This window comes from Callithrix jacchus, chromosome 1 (assembly GCF_049354715.1).
Source record: "Callithrix jacchus isolate 240 chromosome 1, calJac240_pri, whole genome shotgun sequence".
NCBI lineage: Eukaryota > Metazoa > Chordata > Mammalia > Primates > Cebidae > Callithrix > Callithrix jacchus.
Window position 1 is genome coordinate 177,844,929 of NC_133502.1, and position 20,790 is coordinate 177,865,718.

At 54.0% G+C, this 20,790-nt stretch overlaps 1 long non-coding RNA gene across 2 annotated transcripts; it reads left to right on the plus strand.

Moving 5' to 3' along the window:
• The first annotated feature begins 10,302 nt into the window (after nt 1-10,302).
• Nucleotides 10,303-20,181, plus strand: LOC103795236 (uncharacterized). Of its 2 annotated transcripts, none has more exons than XR_013519449.1 (5): nt 10,303-10,666; nt 11,875-12,069; nt 12,271-12,427; nt 12,844-14,016; nt 15,337-20,181. It is a non-coding gene; the product is annotated as an uncharacterized LOC103795236 (long non-coding RNA). The 2 variants fall into 2 exon arrangements; XR_013519450.1 differs by having other exon boundaries at nt 13,803-14,016.
• The last annotated feature ends 609 nt before the right edge of the window (nt 20,182-20,790 follow it).

Sequence of the window (20,790 nt, forward strand, 5' to 3'; positions counted from 1 at the left end):
CCAGAGGCCAGAAGTCTGACATTAACGTGTGGGCAGCGCCATGCCTCCTCTGAAACCTGTAAGGGAAGGTCTTTCCTTGCCTTTCTGGCTTTCCATAGCCCCAGACCAAAGATGCATCGTGCTTCTCTCTGCCTCCAATGTCACATAGCATTTTCCTCTTTTTTTTTTTGAGACGGACTCTTGCTCTGTCTCCCATGCTGGAGTGCAGTGGCATGATCTCCGCTCTCTGCAACCTCCACCTCCAGGGTTCAAGCAATTCTCCTACCTCAGCCTCTTGCGTAGCTGGGACTACAGGTGCCCCCACCATGCCTGGCTATTTTTTTTTGTATTTTTTGTAGAGATGGGATTTCACCGGGTTAGCCAGGATGGTCTCAATCTCCTGACCTCATGATCTGCCCGCCTCCCAAAGTGCTGGGATTACAGGTGTGAGCCACTGCACCCGGCCCATGTTCCTCTTCTTATAAGGACACCGCTCATATTGGATTCAGCCCCACCTAATGACCTGGTCTTTATATCTGCAAAGGCCCCATTTCCAAATAAGGTCACATTCACAGGTACTGGGGGTTAGCGCTGCAGCATCTTTCTGGGGGACAGACTGCAACCCATAGACCTTCCCTGGATCCTTTCAGCTCCTGGCCTTCCTCCACTCAGCGCAGGGGTGGGTCTCTGTGAGACTGTCCTCAGCTCCTCTGTCTGGGGACTGGGGATCCTCAGTCATTTCAGTTCCCTGCAGCCTGGCCGTACTGGGTGCAGTGTCAGGCCTAAGGTGAGCCTTGCAGTCCCCTTAGGACATATCCTGGGGACAAGGCACCAGCTCCAATGTCCTCAGATCCCCCAAACTTATCCAAATCTTTCTACTGCCCTGGCCCCTCATGCCTGACCTCCAGCCTTTCTCCCTCTCCTCCTGGCCTGAAAGCGTCTTCCCCTCCCCGTGCTGTCTAACAGGGACTCTCCTTGTGTCGTGGTCCCATTCTTCTTTACTCAGCAATGCAGGTGTTACCCATACCGCTCTTCATGGGACCAAATGCCTCATGGTTTAAGTTTTGTGGTGGGGGAGATGCTGGGGAGACAGAAAATATACTGAATTTGTGACGGAAAGCACAGCAGGAAACAGTTCCAAAATCCTATGCCTGTTGAAACGGTTTTGATGTTGAGCCCTATTTGCCTTGACCTTTGTTTTCGTTGTTGTTGTTGTTGTTTTTTGAAATGAAGTGTCGCTCTCGCCCAGGCTGGAGTGCAGTGGCGTGATCTCAGTTCCCCGCAACCTCCACCTCCCAGGTTCAAGTGACTCTCCTGCCTTGGCCTCCTGAGTAGCTGGGATTACAGGCACGCGCTACCACGTCATGCTAATGTTTGTATTTTTAGTGGAGATGGGGTTTCACCATATTGGCCAGGCTGGCCTTGAACTCCTGACCTCAGGTGATCCACCCACCTTGGTCTCCCAAAGTGCTGGGATTACAGGCGTGAGTCACCACCCAGCCTTGCCTTGGCCTTTGAAAGACTAAACAGATGCAAACCTGGACCTTGCTTTCTCTCCTAGCCCATTTTCCTGCCCAGCCAGCCCAGCCATGCTTCCCAGGCAGCCTCCCCTGCTCCAGGCCTCTTCTGGTCCCTTGGCACTTGTTCTCATTTTCTGGAACACTCTTCTCCTTCCCTTGCGTGGGCAATTCCTCCTCATGCTTTGGGCCTCAGCTTATGCAATACTCCATCGGGAAAGCTGTCCCATGCCCCAGACATGTGACCCCCACCATGGGCTGCCTGACATCTACACCTACTATACTTGTGGCTGCGTGTTTTACATTTGTGACCCTCTGCTGACCACAAGCTCCATGAGGACAGGGACCCTGTCTGTGTTGTTCACCTCCACTGTTCCCACTACTGGCCCTTGGTAGTGAGGTAGGGTGGGAAACACTTCTGGAGGCAGACCTTGGACACTGGACTAAATTGAGGACTAGCTAAAACAAGCCTGGGGTGGAAGCAGCTCTTCATAAGGCCTGCCCACCTGTGTGCTGTGTTAGTTTACTGTTTCCATGGCAACACCCAGAAGGGACTGCCCTTTCCGTGGCAACAGCCCAGTGATCCGGAAGTTACCACCCTTTTCCTAGAAATTTCTGCATGACCTGTCCCTTAATTTGCGTCTAATTAAAAGTGGGTCTCAATATGAGTGCAGAATTGGCCCTGGGCTGCCACTCTGGCCCGTGGGGGAGCCCGGCTCTTCAAGGAGCAGTTTCTTCAACACAAGCAGCCGTCTCACACCACAGCTCATCCTTACATTCTCTCCTGGATGAAGCCAAGAACCCTCCCTGGTTAAGCCCCAATTCTGGGGCTCACCTGCGTGCCCTGCATCAGTAGGAACCCACCAAGTATGGGAAGAGGGAATGCACCCAGCGGAAGTGATGGCATCATTTAGTATGATGTTGACTCCGTGACAGTGCCAACATTCAGCTGTTGTCCACCTACAAACATTGCAATTGCTTCTGATCAAAGCCCTCCTCAAGCTCCTGCTTTTTGTGGACCCCCATCACTTGGCGATGGCTTGCCTGCTGGGGAGGGGAGGCTCCAAGTGGTCTGTCATTCACTGGGAATCTCCTCTCTCCTCTCGAGTTCATAACCAACCCTCTCAGGCTCAGCCAATCGTGAGAGCATGAGTGTGCAGTTAGCTCCTGTGGCTTAGCTGGCTGCTCTCCACACCCTCCCTCCGTGCCCTCCCTCCGTGCTCTCCCTCCACGCCCTCCCTCCATACCCTTGTGAGTTTGCTTCATGCATCTTGTCTTAGAGCAGCTTGGAGGCTGACACTATTTGAGCCAGTGTAGAGCGGCTGTTAAGAGCAATGGATTTGGCATCAAACAGCTCCCAGCATGGGGCCTGGCACATAGTAGGTGTTCAATGAATGCTTATGGAATTATGAAAAGCAGATTGGGGTTTTTGTCACAGCTCTGCTACTTATTGGCTTTGAGACCTTGGGCAAGTGACTCACACTCTCTGAGCTCAGCTCCTCCCGTGGTATCCAGGGTCCCCCAGGGTCAGCCTCACCCAAACACCTCCCCAGCCCCATCTCTGACTGCACTCCTGTGCTTCAGCCACACACCGCTTGCTGTTTCTGCTCCAGCCTCACCCGTCTCCCAGGCTCCCTGATCCTCTCAAGCTGCCCCTTGCACCTGGACCGATTTTCACCCAGGGAGGTGATGTGTGTCAAAGCACATTGACAATGGATGGCTGCTATCAAAAAACCAGAAAGCAGCAAGTGTGGATGAGGATGTGGAGAAATTGAAATTCTCAAGCATTGCTGGTGGGAATGTAAAATGGTGCAGCCGCCATGGAAAACAGCATGGCAGTTCCTCAAAAAAAAGTAAAAATAGAATTACCATATGATCTAGCATTTCTACTTCTGGGTATATACTCAGAAGAATTGAAAGCAGGGTCTCGAAGAGATATCTGTGCCCTCGTCGCCACAGCAGCGTTATTCACAATAGCCAAAATGTGGAAGCAACTCGAGTCCTGTCGATGGGATAAGCCAAGTGTGGTGTAGACAAGCGAGGGACTAGGATTCAGCCTTAAAGAGGAAGGAGGTCCTGACACACGTGGCAGTGTGGACCAACCTTGAGGATCTTATGCTAGTGAAATAAACCAGCCCCCGAAAGTTAAATGCTGTATGATTCCACTTACACGAAATACTTAGAGTCATCATAATCATAGAGACAGAAGGTGGCGTGGTGGTTGCCAGGGGCAGGAGGGAGGGTAATGGGAGTGAGTGTTTGCTGGAGACAGAATCTCATGCTGTAAAGATGAAGACTTTCAGGAGATGACGGTGTCAATGGGTGCACAACCGCACGCACGCTCTTAATGCCACTGGACTACATGTAAAATGGTTATGACGGCAAGTTATGTGGTATGTTTATTTTGTGCCGGAAGCCATCATGCCCTGGCTTAGGGGGACAGAAGAGCCAGCCCCTGGGAACAGACACTGCCCTTGAGAAAAGGCTGAGACCCCTGTGATGGGCTCTCCCCAGTCTCCCCTTGGCCATGTCCTTCCCTCACCCTGGCCTTACCTCTTGGTTCCCTGAACCAACCTTCCTTCCTTCCTTCCTTCCTTCCTTCCTTCCTTCCTTCCTTCCTTCCTTCCTTCCTTCCTTCCTTCCTTCCTTCCTTCTTCCCTCCCTCCCTCCCTCCCTCCCTCCCTCCCTCCCTCCCTCCCTCCCTCCCTCCCTCCCTCCCTTCCTTCCTTCCTTCCTTCCTTCCTTCCTTCCTTCCTTCTTCCCTCCCTCCCTCCCTCCCTCCCTCCCTCTTTTCCTTCCTTCCTTCCTTCCTTCCTTCCTTCCTTCCTTCCTTCCTTCCTTCCTTCCATCCTTCCTTCTTTCTCTCACAGAGTTTCGTTCTTGTTGCCCAGACTGGAGTGCAATGGCATGAACTTGGCTCACTGCAACCTCCGCCTCCCAGGTTCGAGTGATTCTGCTGCTTCACCCTCCCAAGTAGCTGGGATCATAGGCGTGCACCACCATGCCTGGCTAATTTTTGGAATTTTTAGTAGAGATAGGGTTTCTCCATGTTAGTCAGGCTGGTCTCGTCTGGAACTCTCGACCTCAGGTGATCCGCCTGCCTAGGCCTTCCAAAATGCTGGGATTATAGGTGTAAGCCACTGTACCCGGCCATCATCCCCTCCCTCCCTCCCTCCCTCTCTCTCTTTCTTTCTTTTCTTCTTTCTTTCTCTCTCTCTCTCTCTTTCTTTCTTTCCTTTCTTTTTGTTTTCTTTCTTTCTTCTATCTTTCTCTCTTTCTTTTCTTCTTTCTCTTTCTTTCTTTCTTTTCTTCATTCTTTCTTTCTTACTCTGTCACTCAGGCTGGAGTGCAGTGGCATGATCACAGCACACTGCCACCTCGACTTCCTGGGCTCAAGCAATCCTCCTACCTCAGGCTCCCAAGTAGCTGGGACCACAGGCACATACCAACACAACCAGCTAATTTTTGTATTTTTTGTAAGAACAAGGTCTTACTATGTTGTCCAGGCTGGTCCCAAACTCTTGAACTCAAGTGATCCTCTAGTCTCGGCCTCCCAAAGTGCTGAGATTACAGGTGTGAGCCCCTACATCTGGTCTGAAATCTTCTTCGCCTCCTCCCCCACACCATCAGCCCCTACCTCAATGGCCCCTTCCATGGTACACCTGCGTCCTGGCTCAGTCAGTAGCACCCTCCCATCCGCCGTTTCCGCCTAAAGCGTCCGCTCTGAGCACCGCCTCTTGTCTTTACACACGTTCCCTCTGTGCCCTGAACTCCCATCATGTTTTGCCTCTTGCCGTCTGCCACCGGGGCACATTCCTTGTCCTTCCCCTCCCGTGTCCTCTGCTTACTCAGGTTCCAACCTCATTGTCTGCTGCAGACGCCCTCGGTCACCCTGCCCTCCCCCTCCTCCATCCACCTGGAGAACCCTAGTCCCCATTGAGTCATGGTGCTGCTTGTTGCTGTCTGATATCCAAGCAGCAGAACCTGCCTGGACAAAGCCGCCTGATGGCACAACCGACTTTATCTCATGACCTAGACCTCCAGCAAACAATCCGTGCTGTCCAGCAATCCCGGGTCCCGCTGGTCAGCTTGCAGCCCCTGTCTCCTAGACCACAGCTTCTTTCTCTCCCCAAACCTCCAATACTCCACCTCCCTCAGCCCTCGGCTCACTCTCAGATGATAGGTTGCTTTTTTTTTTTTGAGGCAGGATCTTGCCATGTTGCTGAGGCTGGAGTGCAGTGGTGTGACCATGGCTCACTGCAGCCTCAAACTCCTGGGCTAAAGTGATCTTCCCTCCTCATCCTCCTGAGTAGCTGGGACTACAGGTCCACACCACCATGCCTGGCTAACTTTTTTCTTTTTTGTAGAGACGGGGTCTCACCCTGTTGTGCAGGCTGGCCTCAAACTCCTGAGCTCAAGAGATCCTCCTGCCTTGGCTTCCCAAAATGCTGGGATTACAGGCATGAGCTTCACTGCAAACAGAGGCAATCAGAGGCGTTCCTGGCCCTGCACTCACCAGCCTCCCTGGGTGATCCCCTGGGTGACTGTCCCTCCCCTCATGTGCATCAGCCCATGCCGTCCCTCCTCTCCTGCCCATCAGTTGTCATCCTTGCCTGGGCCCCATGCGCCCCACTTCCTCTTCCACCTTCCCGAGGCTTCCCTCCACCACGGCCCCATCTCTCCTGCATCACCGGCTGTTTCCTTTCCTGGGCCAACCCCATGAGCATGCAACAAACATGCAGGGATGCCCCCAGACTTTAAGAAGCCACCCTCTGACCCCACGATCCCTTAGCTTCCGCTGTGCTTATTTGATCCCCTTCTAGCACATTCCCTTGGAAGGGTGGTCTCTGTGCTCTCTCTCCACCCCTCCTCCCTGCATCCCTGTCATCCCCTAGGCCCACCGAAGTTGGGCTTCCAGGCCTGCCCTTCCACCCACACAGCCCTTGCCAAGGTCAGCAGTGACCACCACAGTCCTCCACCTGCCAGCAGCCTCGGAGGTGGCTGCTCGCTCCCTCTGTCTGTGAACATGCCCTTCTCTTGGCCCCAGGACATGGCTTTGCCTCCCTGTCTCTCAAGTGCTCCTCTTGTCCCTGGTAACCTGCCTGCCTGCCCTCTTCCTAGGAGAGCTCTTCCATCCCAGGGCCTGAGTCCCAGATTCCTCCCCGAAGTCCAGCTCCCCCCACCCCGCTGCCACCTCCAGGCCTGCACTCCCAGGGCATGGGCTCCTCCATCCTCACACTTCATGTTTCCCAAACCCCATCTGCCCCACTGTGAAACACTAAACCCGCTCCTCCCACAGCAAATGGAAACCGTGTGCTCTGCTTCCTCTGACCCAAGCTCCTGGAGTGACCCTTACTCCCATCTCCTTGTTACATCCCATAATGGGTGCTTTTCTTTTTTTTTCTTTTTGAGACAGGGTCTCACTCTGTCACCCAGGCTGGGGTACGGTGGCGCAATCACAGCTAGACCAGCGATCGTGTGAACTCTCACTTTAAAACACACTTGAGGCCAGGCATGGTGGCTCACACCTGTAATCCTAGCACTTTGGGAGACTGAGGCGGGTGGATCATGAGGTGAGGAGTTCGAGACCAGCCTGGCCAACATATGAAACCCTGTCTCTACCACACGTGGTGGTGCGAGTTTGTAATTCTAGCTACTCAGGAGGCTGAGGCAGGAGAATTGTTTGAACCTGGGAGGTGGAGGTTGCAGTGAGCCGAGATCACACCAGTACACTCCAGGCTGTGCGACAGAGCCATCTCAGAAAAAAAAAAAACAAAAAAAACAAAATGAAAACACACACACACACACACACACACACACGGCCCCAGCCCCTTTCCAGGGGTGCTGGGACCCAGCGCCCGGCCACCCTCACTCCCCTGTAAGAATGAAGCGGTTCCCCAGTATCCCAGCTTCACCTTCTCCACACAGAAGCCAAAAGACCCTTTTTAAAATGCAAGTCAAATCCCATCTCTTGCTGGCTCAGAACCCCCCAGGGGCTTGCAGAGAGGAGGACTCGAAGTCCTCGAAGCCCTCCTGCAGCCCACCGGGCCTGAGTGACCCAGATTCCCTGTTTATGGGCTGACCTCTTGGCGGGCCCCAGGAGGGCAGGGCTGTGTCTGATGGGTCGGGGCTGTCTCGGCACCCAGGCCATGCATCGGTACATATTTGATGGATAAATAAGTGATGGATGGGTGACTGCAGCTTCCCCGGGAGGCCCTGCCTTGGACCCCAGCCCGGCCCAGCCCAGCCTCCGCGTGTCCCTGCCTGCCTGGGCCTGCATCTGGCCACTCCACTCCCCCCACCTCCACCAGGTGTGCTGCCTCAAAAACTGTTGGTTCTGGTTGCCAATCTCTTAGCAGAGAGGTGTGCCCCAGGGACCAGGGGTTTGTGGTACCTGAGCGAATCTCCTCTTGCTGCCCTGGGCACCCTCCTGGGTCTCTCTCCGCCATCTCCCCCATCTAGTGGGTGGGGCTAAGGGAGCAAAGACCAAACCCACAATCTGGCTACACCCTTCTTCCAGCCAACCAAGCACCAGAAAACCAAGATTTGCACAAAGAGCTGGTGGCCTGAAGTGGGTCCCTCAGGCTCCTCAGTATGCTCTGCAGCAGGGCCAGCCACTTGTCCCATTCCGGGAGCCACGTGTGGTAAGGGATCAAAGTCCCAGATAACTCCACACTGCCTTGCACAAGCCTAGCTTCTCACTTTGGACATCTACATCGCACCACTTGGGGTCATTCGCAGCCGGTGAGGTGACTGCGTGGGGGCAGGGCTGGATCTAGAACCCCCTGGTCTCTCCCCCGGGCACGGTCCCCACATCTCCTTTCCCAGTGATGCTCTGGTTCCCAGAATCTTTTTGGCCAGCTGCGGAATGGCCATTTATCTCGGGCTTAAATTTCCCACCTGCCCCTTTGACCTCCCAGGCCTCTCCTGCGGGGCCAGGGAGCCAGGATTGTGCTGTCGGGGCTTGTCTCTGGGGCTTGGGGGCGCTGCCCACAGTGAGGACCTGCTATGTGCCAGGTGCCTTCTGCCCAGTCCTCACAGCAGCCCTGCATCTTCACAAATGAAAAAACAGGCCAGGCGAGGTGGCTCACGCCTGTAATCCCAGCACTCTGGGAGGCTGAGGCAGGTGGATCACCTGAGGTCAAGAGTTCTAGACTAGCCTGGCCAACATGGTGAAACTCTGCTCTACTAAAAACACAAAAATTAGCCTGGCATGGTGGTGGGTGCCTGTAATCCCAGCTACTTGGGAGGCTGAGGCAGGAGAATTACTTGAACCCAGGAGGCAAAGTTGCAGTGAGCGGAGATTGTGCCACTGCACTCCAGCCTGGGCGACAGAGCGAGACTCTGTGTTAAAAAAAAAAAAAGAGGCCGGGTTCGATGGCTCATGACTGTAATCCCAGCACTTTGGGAGGCCAAGGCAGGTGGATCATGAGGTCAAGAATTCGAGACCAGCCAGGCCAACAAGGTGAAACCCGTCTCTACTAAAGATATACAAAATTAGCTAGGTGTGGTGGTGCGTGCCTGTAATCCCAGCTACTCGGGAGGCTGAGGCAGGAGAATTGCTTGAATCTGGGAGGCGGAGGTTGCATGAGCTGAGATCACGCCACTGCACTCCAGCCTGGGTGATGGGGCAAGACTCTGTCTCAGAAAAAAGAAAAATAAGAAAAGAAAAAAGAAATGTCCCTGGTTAGGGCCACAGGGGGATGTGGCAGGAGCCATCTCCTGGGAGGGGGTGGTGCCTGGGCGGTGCCAGGATGGAGAGATGCGTCTGCCTCATGAGGGTGGGCAGACAGGTCCTGGTCCAGGAGCTGAACTGAAACAGAACTGTCCATCTCTTCTCATCTATAGATTAAATTGAACTAACTCAGAAATTCTCCATTTTAAGTTTCTTTACTTAAAAGTTTCTTATATGTTTAACACCTGCCAGTACATATATGTACATGATATTCAGTAATGATCAGTGCAAGCTGGGCATGGTGGCTCGTGCCCGTAATCCCGGCACTTTGGGAGGCTGAGGTGGGAGGATCACTTGAACTCAGGAGGCTGAGGCTGCAGTGAGCTGTGATGGTACCGCTGCCCTCCAGCCTGAGTGTCAGAGCAAGATCCTGTCTGTAAATTGTAACAGTAACAGTGATAATTGTACCACCTATACACGTTCCATCCATACCTCCCCGGTATTGTGCACTCTCCATACAAAGGTATGAAAATTCCCAGAAAACCTGTGCTTGCTCAGTGCTATCTGGCCTATTTGGCAAATGCAGAAATAGGCTCACAGAAGGGATGTCACTTGCCGAAAGCCACACAGCCGGCATGGGGTGGCACTGAGACGCGCACCCGGGTCTGGGCAGCGTTAAAACCCCTGCCCCACCCGTGGCCCTCCCCATCTCCATGTTAGCATGGAGCCCTGGGATGTTTGGGAAGCCGGTTTTCTGTTTCTGTGTGTGTTTGTGGAGATTGCCCTGATTTTTCAGGCATTCTGTCCTGGAGAGCCCCTTGGGGCGGGGGCTTCCTGTCTCTCTTGCTAGGACATGGCCTTGGGGCTAAGGCCAAGAAGAGTCAAGGTGGGAGGGGAGTGGGGTAGGTGTGGTGGGATGCTTGGGGGCTGCCCCTCCAGCCTCAGACATGCCCGGAGTCTGCCCAGAGCCCCTCGCTGGGCCCTGGCTGAGCCACTGCCAAGGGCTGATTCTCATCTCCTAACTGATTCTGCCAGCTGGAGCCAAGGTGGACTCTCCCCATAGTCTGGGACGAGTGCCCAGGACCCGGTGGTGTCTCTGAGCTTCCTTGTGTCACCTTCTCCCCACCCAGCACTCCTCACATGCTGCAGGGAGGTGCGCTTGGGTCTTGGAGAGTGTGGCCTCAGTCCCCTGGGGCTTCTGAGTGCATCCAGGCTGCTCTGCTGACCCTAGAAGGTGACCCAGGAAGCTGTGAGGTCAGGGGGAGGGATGGGCGGCAAGAGCGGGTCACAGCCCAGCTGGGACCACCTGTGTGGACAGAGGCCTTCCTGTCTCCACTGCACGAAGGTAGTCCTGAGGCCACGGATGGATTTGCCACCTGTGACATACGCCACCAGCCTGTGTGTCTGTGCCCCCAATACTGCCAGACAGTGCGGAATAAGGGCTGCCCAGGCCCCGTGCTGTGGGGAAGTGACGGAGGAGCCAGTCCTGCTGCAGGTGAGACTAGGTGGGGACGTCCTGGCCCCTCCTGCATCCCCTCCCCCTTGTTCTGCATGACTGCCCGTTTTAATTCACACATCCCTTTCTAAGACTTATAATCGCATTTCTCATAAAAGAAAATATTAGCACAGGGGGTGATTGTGATCCAACTCTGCGGCTCCACTTACAAATCGAGAGGGTGGTCAGCGGGGTTCCGCTTTCGAGAGGTCCCGAATGGCAGGACAGCGCTACAGACATCATGATCCTTAGTGGGACGGTGTCCTGCCTCAGAGAGGCCACCGAGGGCTGAAAGAGGGAACCTGGAAGGCAGGTGGGGTTGACTGAGACGTACCAGGCCAGGAGGGAATGCCAGGGGAGAGGCTCTGGAGAAAGTGTGGCATGTGGCGCATTTGTGGGGAGCGGACCGGCTGGTCCAGGAGCACAGGGCGGAGGGCTGTGGTCAGCCCGTTCCAGCAGGAGGACATGAGTCAGGCCTGTCCAGAGGATTTCCGAATCCTCTCCTGGAAAGAGGACCAGGGAGGTACCTGTTTCATGCTGAGGAGGTCATGATAGTGCCCATCAGCATTAGATGCCATCTGGCCCTCACCTCGAAAGGAGCACTGCCCCTGGTTCGCTGGCTTGGGTTTCCCCAGTGTGGGGTGTGCACCCCTGGTGACCTCGGAGAGAGTGGTGTGATCCCTCACACCACACAAAGGTGACTCCCTTCTCGGGCTCAGTGCCCTGGGTCCCTGAGGGGGAGGAACACCACGTCCCAACCCTTTTCTATCAACGGGCCGTTGGCAGGCGACAATAGCCAGCTAGAATTTCCTAACACTGCTTGTTCTAATTGTAATTTATTTTTACTTTTACCTATTTATGGCCCGTGATCTTAGTGTTTTCCCATCTAACACGGTCACATAAAGTTCCCTTATGGAGGTGTCTACTTAAGTAATGGCAGGGAATGCGTTTAAAGAAAGATGGAAAGCAAATAACAGAAGAAGGCGCCACTGGAAGGGCTGGGTCGGGAAGAGGCAGCACGCGGACCTGTGGGTGGCATCGGTTTCCCTAACCCATGGATCAGGAATCATATTTGACTCTTATTTTGTTAACGTTTGTTCTGATGGGAAAGGAAGCTGTGGGTAAGGACACATTTGGCAGGAGGGGTTCGGATGCGGCCAGCTCATCCTTGTAAACCCCCACTACTGTCCCCTCAAACCTGTCTGAAGCTTGCAGTCCTGTGAGACCTCGCCATATTCTGCGACAGAATCCGAGATAGAGGTGAAAGTGAGGAAGTACACTGTGGCCGTCGAGGCAGCTTTCTGTAAATCGCTGCCTGGAGGAACACATGATACCAGACCATCCTCTTTGCAAAGAAAGTGAGGTTGACCTACGATATCATCGTAACATGACTTTTAGCTCAGGTGAGTTCGGGCTTCTGCTCCTGGAGCTCTGGCTCATCCCGCCTCGAGCTCCCCAGCCCAAGGCTCTCCAGGTGCCTTGGGTATCCTCCTTTCAGGGCGGTGGCATGGGACCCTCCAGCTGCTGGTCTGTTCCAACCTGGGAGGGCCTAGGTGCGGAGCGGTGACTGGCAGGCCGGGCTCCCTCCCTCCCTCTTGTTGCAGGCCCGGGGCATGGCTGGCTGTGGCCGTTCATCTCGGCCTCCAGGCCCACCACACAGAACACACAGAAGCTGGGCCCACCCCTGCCCTCCACCCAAAGGGTCACGGGAGCGGCTGTCTGACTTTGAAGCCCACTCACTTGCAGCTGACAGGAGAAAAGGTATTCGGAATTAAGTGAAGGGTGGGGGATGGGGCAAGCTAGGCCTTGGGGTCACATAGCTGCAGGCACCTGGATTGTCGCTGCATTGGCCGCCGTCCCTTACTTTTCAGGGTTCTGTGGTGGGCTAGAGCAGGGAATATGATGATTATTTCAAAACATTTCTTCCTTTTTTTTTTGAGACTCTGTCGCCAGGCTGGAATGCAGTGGCGCAATCTCAGCTCTCTGCAACCTCTGACCCAGCCTCCCGAGTAGTATTTTTAGTAGAGATGGGTTTTGCCGTGTTGGCCAGGATGGTCTCAATCTCCTGACCTCAAGTGATCTGCCCGCTTCGGCCTCCCAAAGTGCTGGGATTACATGCTTGAGCCACCGCGCCCGGTCTTATTATTTCATAACGTTTCGTCCTTGCTTATGTTTAGCCCCTCAAACGGTGTCTGCACGACGTTGGACTGCCAAGGGCTCCCGGACCCCTGCAGCCAAGGTCCCCTGGCTTGTGATGACTCTGGGGGGCAGCGGGGCCCGTCCTGGTGCTGGGGAATCTTTCCTGACTTCCTTTTCCTCCCTCTCCTCCCCAGGGCCTGGCTTGGCCTGTGCCCTCCATTTTCTACCCCCCTGTTCTGGGAATTGTGGGTGCCCCCAAAGCAACTTCCTGGGGAGCCATGCTCAGCAGGTTTGGGGGGCACTCAGGGGCCCCCCAAGTTTTTGACTAGCACATGTTGGTCAGACTCCCCGGTGGCCTGGTGCGGGGACTCTGGGGACCACATTTGGAAAACATGGGCCCCCCAGTTTTTGACTAGCACATGAGGTGCCGCACTGAGGGGCCATTGTCTAGTGTTTAGTGCAGAGCTGACTGGAGAAGTGGGAGGACTAGGCCCTGGGATGGGAGCAAGGTGGGCACAAAGGGGCTGCCACCCCCCAGGATCTCCTGGGTTTCACCAGTGCCTGCAAGGGGCCCCTGGAGCTCACCTTGTGAAAACGCAGGTGTCCGGTCATACCCCAGGGGCTCTGATTCACAGGATGGGCCAGGCCAGAGAATCTGAATTTCTTTTCCCTTTTTTTTTTTTTTTTTTTGAGATGGAGTTTTGCTCTTGTTGCCCAGGCTGGAGTGCAGTGGCATGATCTTGGCTCACTGCAACCTCTGTCTCCTGGGTTCAAGCGATTCTCCTCCCTCAGCCTCCTGAGTAACTGGGATTACAGGCATGTGCCACAACACCTGCTAATTTTGTATTTTTAGTAGAGATGGGGTTTCTCCATGTTGGTCAGGCTGGTCTTGAACCCCTGACCTCAGGTGATCCACCTGCCTTGGCCTCCCATAGTGCTGGGATTACAGGCATGCATGAGCCACTGCACCCAGCCAAGAATCCAAATTTCTAACAAGTTCCTGGGCAAGGTCAATGCTGCTGGGCAGGAGGACCACACTTTGAGGACCACAGGTGGACACCGGCAGCTGCAGACCCAGCTGGGACCAGGGCAGAGGCCGAGTCCTCCCCATTCCTCGGGAGCTGCCTCAGCCGCATGGTGATATCGACGTGGCATCTGCATGGGGGGACCAGAGTTCATCCTCGCTGAGTGCATCTTCCTTCATTTTACAGGTAAGAAAGCTGAGGCTCAGCGAGGGCAAGTGACCTGCACAAGGTCACACAGGCAGAGAGTCAGGGAATGGGTGGCCAAGCCCAGACCTGCCCGGCTTCACGTTCATGATGTGAGGGGTCCAGTGGCTGTGGTGTCATGTCTGGTTACCTAGTCCCCATCATTTAGAGGGGAACGAGGTGGAGAACTAGGAGTGTGTGTGGCAGGAAGGGACTGGGGGAGAGAAAGGGGCCCAGGAATAGGGGCACATCTGGCATTGAAAGGAGCAGCAGCCCAAAGTCACGTGGTGTCCTCACGTTCAAGGTCATGCTCAAGGTCACGAGTTCACCCCGGGGATCCCGCCTCATTGGAGCTGCAGCAGGCTCCTTCCCCAGGCTTTGGGGGTCTCCTTTGGCCAGGTGATCCCCTCCCTGTCACCACCCCAGGGCACACAGTGCATCAGGCGCACGGTGACACCTGATATTCCACCAAACAGGACACTTCAGGGCAGAGGTGGGACGGCGGGTGGGAGTGAGAGGCCGCAGTGCTCAGCCTCCACTTCCACAGACCCGGCACCCCTAGGTGGACCTAGAGAGGCTCTGGGCGTCCAGGTCTCAGGCCTGGCCTCAGAGCAGAGCTTTGGGCTCCTCTTTCTCCACGTCCACAGCTGCACCGTGCACACCCGCCCCAGTCCTGGGTCTGGGAGCACCTTGGGCTGGCTGTGGAGAGGCTTTACTGGGTTTGAACGGGTTCACCCTGGAGATCCCGCCCTCACTGGAGGTGAGGAGGGGCAGATTGGGAGCAGGAGGGGTAACTGTAGAGAGGAGAGCAGGGGGTGGTCTGAGGGTGGCCAGAGCAGTTTGGGAAGAGCACTGGAGCAGGAGTCTCCTTTAGGGGACTCGGCTTCTCTTTCTGTAAAGGGAAGGGGCAGGGCTGGGCGTCCTGTGGGGCACTGGTGGTCTGATAGGGTGGGGATGCAGTGGGAAGGGGCCCGGTCTGCCCTGGTCTCCAGCCTGTGCCTCAAACCCACCTCCCCTTAGAAGAGGTCCCAGGAGTCACCAGCACCCTGTTCTGACTGCGCCGACAGAGGCTGTGTCTGCTGCAGCTGGAGGTGCAGGGCCAGCCATGGTCTGCGCACGTGAACCCCTCGAAGCACAGAGGCTGATGCATGGCAAGGGCTCATTTAAACGTCACCCGTGTGTGATTACTAGTAATAAAAGCCCTAGAAGCCGGAGGGACTGAGAAGGGCCTGTCTAGGTTGGGGGTCCTTTCATTAGGAGGGAGCTGGTGCCAGGCACCCTCTGCTGACAGCCACGCAGGGACTTCGAGTTTTCTCTTTCTAGGCACTGACTGGGACATCTCCACAGCCCCCTCTGCCCTGGGATCACCTGCCACCTCTGTGTGAAAGCATCAGCCAGGAGTCCAAGAACTTCCTTCTGGAGCCTCACACCCCCAGCGTGGAGCCTGGCAGGGAACAGATTCTCTCCAAACCTTTGTGAATGAATGAAGGATGATGTCACTCGAATCCATCCCCGTTTTATATTTTATTTTTATTTTTAAATTTTATTTTATTATTATTATTTTTTTTGAGATGAAGTCTCACTCTGAGATTCAGAGACAGGAAGCCACTTACCAGGGGCACACAGGAGGAGACCAGTGAGTAGGACCTCTGGTCCATCTGGGAGGCCACCAGGCAGGCCTCTTCTCAGAGTCCTTGGCCTCTGCTTGATGAGCCAGGATTTTTCACCCACTGTGGGCCCAGTGGGCTGAGAGGACATGGGCTAAGTGTCGGAAGCTGCAGAACTGATCCCTCCTACTTGGCTGGAGGCTCGCAGACTCAGCAGGCTGTGGGGGCTGGGGAGGGTGGACGACGCACAAATGCACTCATGACCACAGGCTCAAGAGTGACAGTGCCTGTCAGGAACCGGGAGGCAGGGCCTGTCTTTTCTTGCTGTTTTATTGCCTTCAAAGTCTGGACCAAGTGGTTTCTGGATGGAGTCACGGTAACCTTGCGTCTGTTCCAGCAATTCATTCACAAAACAAGGGCCAACATCTCGGTGATGCCTCTGATCCCCCCGAGCCTGTCTGCAAATGGGAAAAGTGTGATTCCATTTATCTCCCATTTATTGAGCACCTGCTACGTGCTGGGCTGGATGGTCTAGCTCAACCTCTACAGCCCACAACTGCTGTCGGTTTTGTGTCTTGTGTTTTTCACTTGATAGTGTATTGTGCGCATTTTCTTGTGTCCCAAAGGTCCTTGTGAGAGATGGTGTCTGGAGAGCGGGTATCGCAGGGGCCTGCTGCCTGGCTTACCTCTTCCCAAACTGGGGCTCCTCTGTGCTGCCTCCTCTCTGTCCAGCTCCTCCTTCGAGGCCTGGCTTAATTCTACCTCCTCCACAAAGCCCTCCGTTCCCTCGCTCCGGGCCAGTGCGGTCTCCTTTGCAGTCACTGGCTCTCTCCTTGCCTTGCCTCCCCCTGGCCTCCTAACCTTCTCCTTCTCTCTCATGGGGTGATGCCTTTTCTCTTCCTCTACATGCATTAGGTCTGAGCTCAAAGTCACCTTGTCAAAGCCCCTCCCTGGACCACCCTGTGTGATTATCCTGTGGGCTTGTTCCTGCGTTTGTCCCTGAGCTCACAGGGTCTGGTTGTTCGGTAGAAGGACTCCTGTAAAGGTGCTGGGTAACCGAAAAACACAGAAGATCTAGCAGTAAAAATAAAAGAAAGACCAGGCGCGGTGGCGCATGCCTGTAATCCCAGCTACTCAGGAGGCCGAGGTGAGAGGATCACCTGAGGTCAGGAGTTCGAGACCAACCTGGCCAATGTGGAGAAACCTCTTCTCTACTAAAAATACAAAAATTAGCCAGTCGTGGTGGCACACACCTATAATCCCAGCTACTAAGGAGGCTGAGGCAGGAGAATCGCTTGAACCCGAGAGGCAGAGGTTGTACTGAGCCCAGACCGTACCACTGCACTCCAGCCTGCATGACAGAGCAAGACCCTGTTCCAAAAACAATAAAACAAAATAAAAATATTGCACACTCAGTTAAATATGAATGTCAGATAAGTACCGAGTAACTTGGGATAAATATGGAATGGAATACACAGGCTAAAAATCTGTTTTTACCTCAAATTCAAAGGACACTCAGCATCTTGAATTTAATCTGGCAACTCCAACACCTCCCACCCTCTGCCCCTTGTCAGGCAAGCTCAATAGCGAGGCTGGAGCTGCTGAGGGCGGGGCTGTGTCTGTCTGGGCCTCTGCTATCTGTGTGCCCCGCCCTCCGCAGGGAACCTGATCTGAAGCACGTGCTGGATCAGTAAGTACCCGTTGCTAGAGCCAGTGATGGGTCCCCGCCCCCGCTGGGGAATCCAGGGGACCCACGCCAGCCCAGCCAGGTGGAATCGTCGGGAACAGAGGGCACCTCCTTCTCTGCAAAGACCAGTGCAAATTAAAAGAAGTTTGAGATGCAGGCTGTTTGATCCAAGAGATGCTTTTTAATTATTGTCAGACAGCTGTGACTGACTGAGCACCTACTGCGTACCTGGCCTCACACTGTTCTCATACGCAACAGCTCTGCAGGAAGCCATTCTTACTGGTATTCAGAGATGGGCAGACCTGGCCTCGGATCGCACAGCCGGGAGCTGGACACCGAGCTCTCTCCAGCCAGCTCAGGTGCCACTGACTGCAGCACCTCCCTGTGGCACCAGACCAGGGCCTCTGAGGCCGCTTTAAAGAGGTTCTTTGAGAATGGCACACTTACTGGGCAAAGGCTCATGCGTGACCCTGAAGTTCTTGAGCAAGCCACCCTCTCATCACGAAGTTCATTTATTCAGTGCACCCTGTGTTCCCATCCACATTTGGTGCACAGGAGAGCCCCCTGCTCAGGAATTTGGAATTAAGGAGGCTTTGAATGAACGAGGCTCTACTGAATTTAAATTCTAGATGGGGCAGGGAGGGACCAGGTACTGGTGAGCTGTAGATGAGGCAGGGGTTCGAATCCAGCCTCTACTGTTTCTCAGCTCTGTGTCTTTGGACAACTCACTTTCTCTGGCCCTCAATCTCGCCATCTTTAAAGAGGGGGCGAAATGATTTCAGATACCCCAAGGCCCCACGAAGTGCTAGTGACTGAGGTCTGCTGGTGTTGAAGGTGACTGGGAACGGGGTAGGGTCCCATTTTCCCTGGGGGAACCTGGCCCTGTGTCTGAGGTGCCCGTGGCATCTCTGCTAGCTGCACCTGGTTTCTGACTCACCCCAGGGAGCTGCCAGGCAGAGGAAACTGCTCTCCTGGCCTGGGCACCAAGCCGAGGTCAGCCAAAAGCCAGGCTTCCTGAGACCTGCCTTCCAGGCTACGGGCCTGCTGTAGGGGCTGGTGCATGTGTGTGTATGTGTGTTCATATGTGGGGTGCACACGTATGTATGTGTGCATGTGTATGTGCATGTGTACGTGTGTCTGTGTGTGTGCATGTGTGTATGTGTATATATGTATGTGTGTTTGTATATATGTATGTGTGTATGTGTGTACACGTGTGTATGTGTGTATGTGTGTGTCCACGCGTGTATGTGTGTATGTGTATTTGTGTGTATGCGTGTATGCGTGTATGTATGTATGTTTGTATATATGTACGTGTGTGTATGTGTTTACATATATGTATGTGTGCGTGTGCATGTGTGTATATATGTATGTGTATGTGTGTACACGTGTGCATGTGTATGTGTGTACACACGTGTATTTATGTGTGTATGTGTGTGCATGTGTGTATGTGTGTATATATGTATGTGTGTTTGTATATATGTATGTGTGTATACGTGTGTATGTGTGTGTGTCCACGCGTGTATGTGTGTATGTGTATTTGTGTGTGTATGCGTGTATGTATGTGTGTTTGTATATATGTACGTGTGTGTATGCGTGTACATATATGCATGTATATGTATGTGTGTGTGCGTGTGCATGTGTGTATGTATATATATATGTGTATGTGTGTACACGTGTGCGTGTGCATGTGTGTACACATATGTATGTATGTATGTGTATGTGTTTGTATATGTACGTGTGTGTACATATGTGTATGTATATGTATGTGTATATGTGTATGTGTGTACATGTGTGCATGCATGTACGTGTGTGTACACGTGTGTATGTTTGTATATATGTATGTGTGTGTATGTATATGTAGTGTGTGTATGTGTGTGTATGTGTGTGTGTGTGTGTGAGAGAGAGAGATGAGGAGGCATGGGCTGCAGTCTGCACAGAGGTGGGGGTGGGGGCGGGCTCCCATATTTTAAACTCATCACCTGGCTGGGGAAGCGGCTGTCCTTGCTCCAGAAACGTGTCTCTGTAGCTCTATATTCCCAAATTGTCATCACTGTCCCTCACGTGTGCTTGGAATAACACTCAACCTCCTCCAAGGCTCCCAAGGCCCCAGAAGCCTGCTCCTGCCCGAGGCACTCACTTCTGCCTCAACCCCACCCTGTGGCCACCCCGAACACCTCAAATCCTTTCCCTCCTTGCAGGCCTTGGTCTGGGCTGTACCGGCCAGCGGGACTCCTTGTTCTCTCCACTCCATCCCTCTCTTGCTCTGCCTTCTCCAGGAGGCCTTTGTGAATGCGCTGCGGACACGGGCTCTCCCATGAGTGTCTCAGCCCCGTGTTTGCCTCTCCCCAGCCAGGGTAGAGGCTCCTGCATGCTGAGTCCTTATCTGTGGTATGCTGACCCTAGTGGCTAGGCAGGGCCTGGGCCCCAGGACCCCTCCGGATCTGTGGAGAGAAGAAGTCAGAGGGCTGCGTGATTTAAACCCCATGTGTGTGGAGAGAGCCATTCTCCCCGCCACATATCCATCCATTCATTTGTCCATTCAACAGAAAGCACCGGCCTGGGCGATCAGGGTTAAAGAGACACTGGCTCCTGCCCTTGTGAATCCTGCTCCAGGTGTGTGTCGGGGGCTGGGGGCGAGGCTGGTACTGGGCAGGTGAGGACCGAAAGCAAACACCACCTGGCGACCTCTCTGTTTTCTCCCACACATTCTCCCTTTCTGGATGTTAAGAGATTAATATATGCAAATACCCTTTTCCTATGGTGGTTTTAGCCTCTCACTCTGTGGATTATGTTACTTGATTTAAATACATCTTCTCCCCACCAACATATACATGTATAAATCCTAAACACTAAATAAAATCCCCTCATTTCCCATGTGCTGCGGAGCTTCTAATCCCAAGTCCTGTGGGCATTTCAGCAGTTAAGATGGTTCATGGGGGCTGCGGAGATTTTATTTGGAATATCAAATACCTGTCCCTTAATGGAGTTTGCTAATACCAGCCAGAGGGGGTCAAGGGAGAAGCTGGAGCTGGAGAGGGGGTGGGAGGAGCCTCTGGAAGGAAAGAGGCGTGTGAGCAAGTGAAGAAAGGTTTGGACCAGATGAGGGGGTCGCACAGCAAGACTGGAGGGGACAGCTGGATCTGGGCGCATCGGAGGCCCGGGCAGGACTGTGGGTTCATTAGAAAACAGTTGAGGAGACCTGGTATGGAGGCTCCACCTGTCATCCCAGTTTGGGAGGCTGAGTCAGGAGGATTGCTTCAGCCCTGGAGTCTGAGACCACGCTGGGCAACATAGTGAGAGCCTGTCTTTATGAAAAGTAAAAATAAAAAATCAGCTCGTCATGGTGGTGCGCACCTGTGGTCCCAGGTTATCAGGAGGCTGAGGCAGGAGGATTGCCTGAGCCTGGTAGGTAGAGGCTGCAGTGAGCTGTGATTGCACCACTCCACTCTAGCCTGGGAGACACAGTGAGACCCTGTCAAAAAA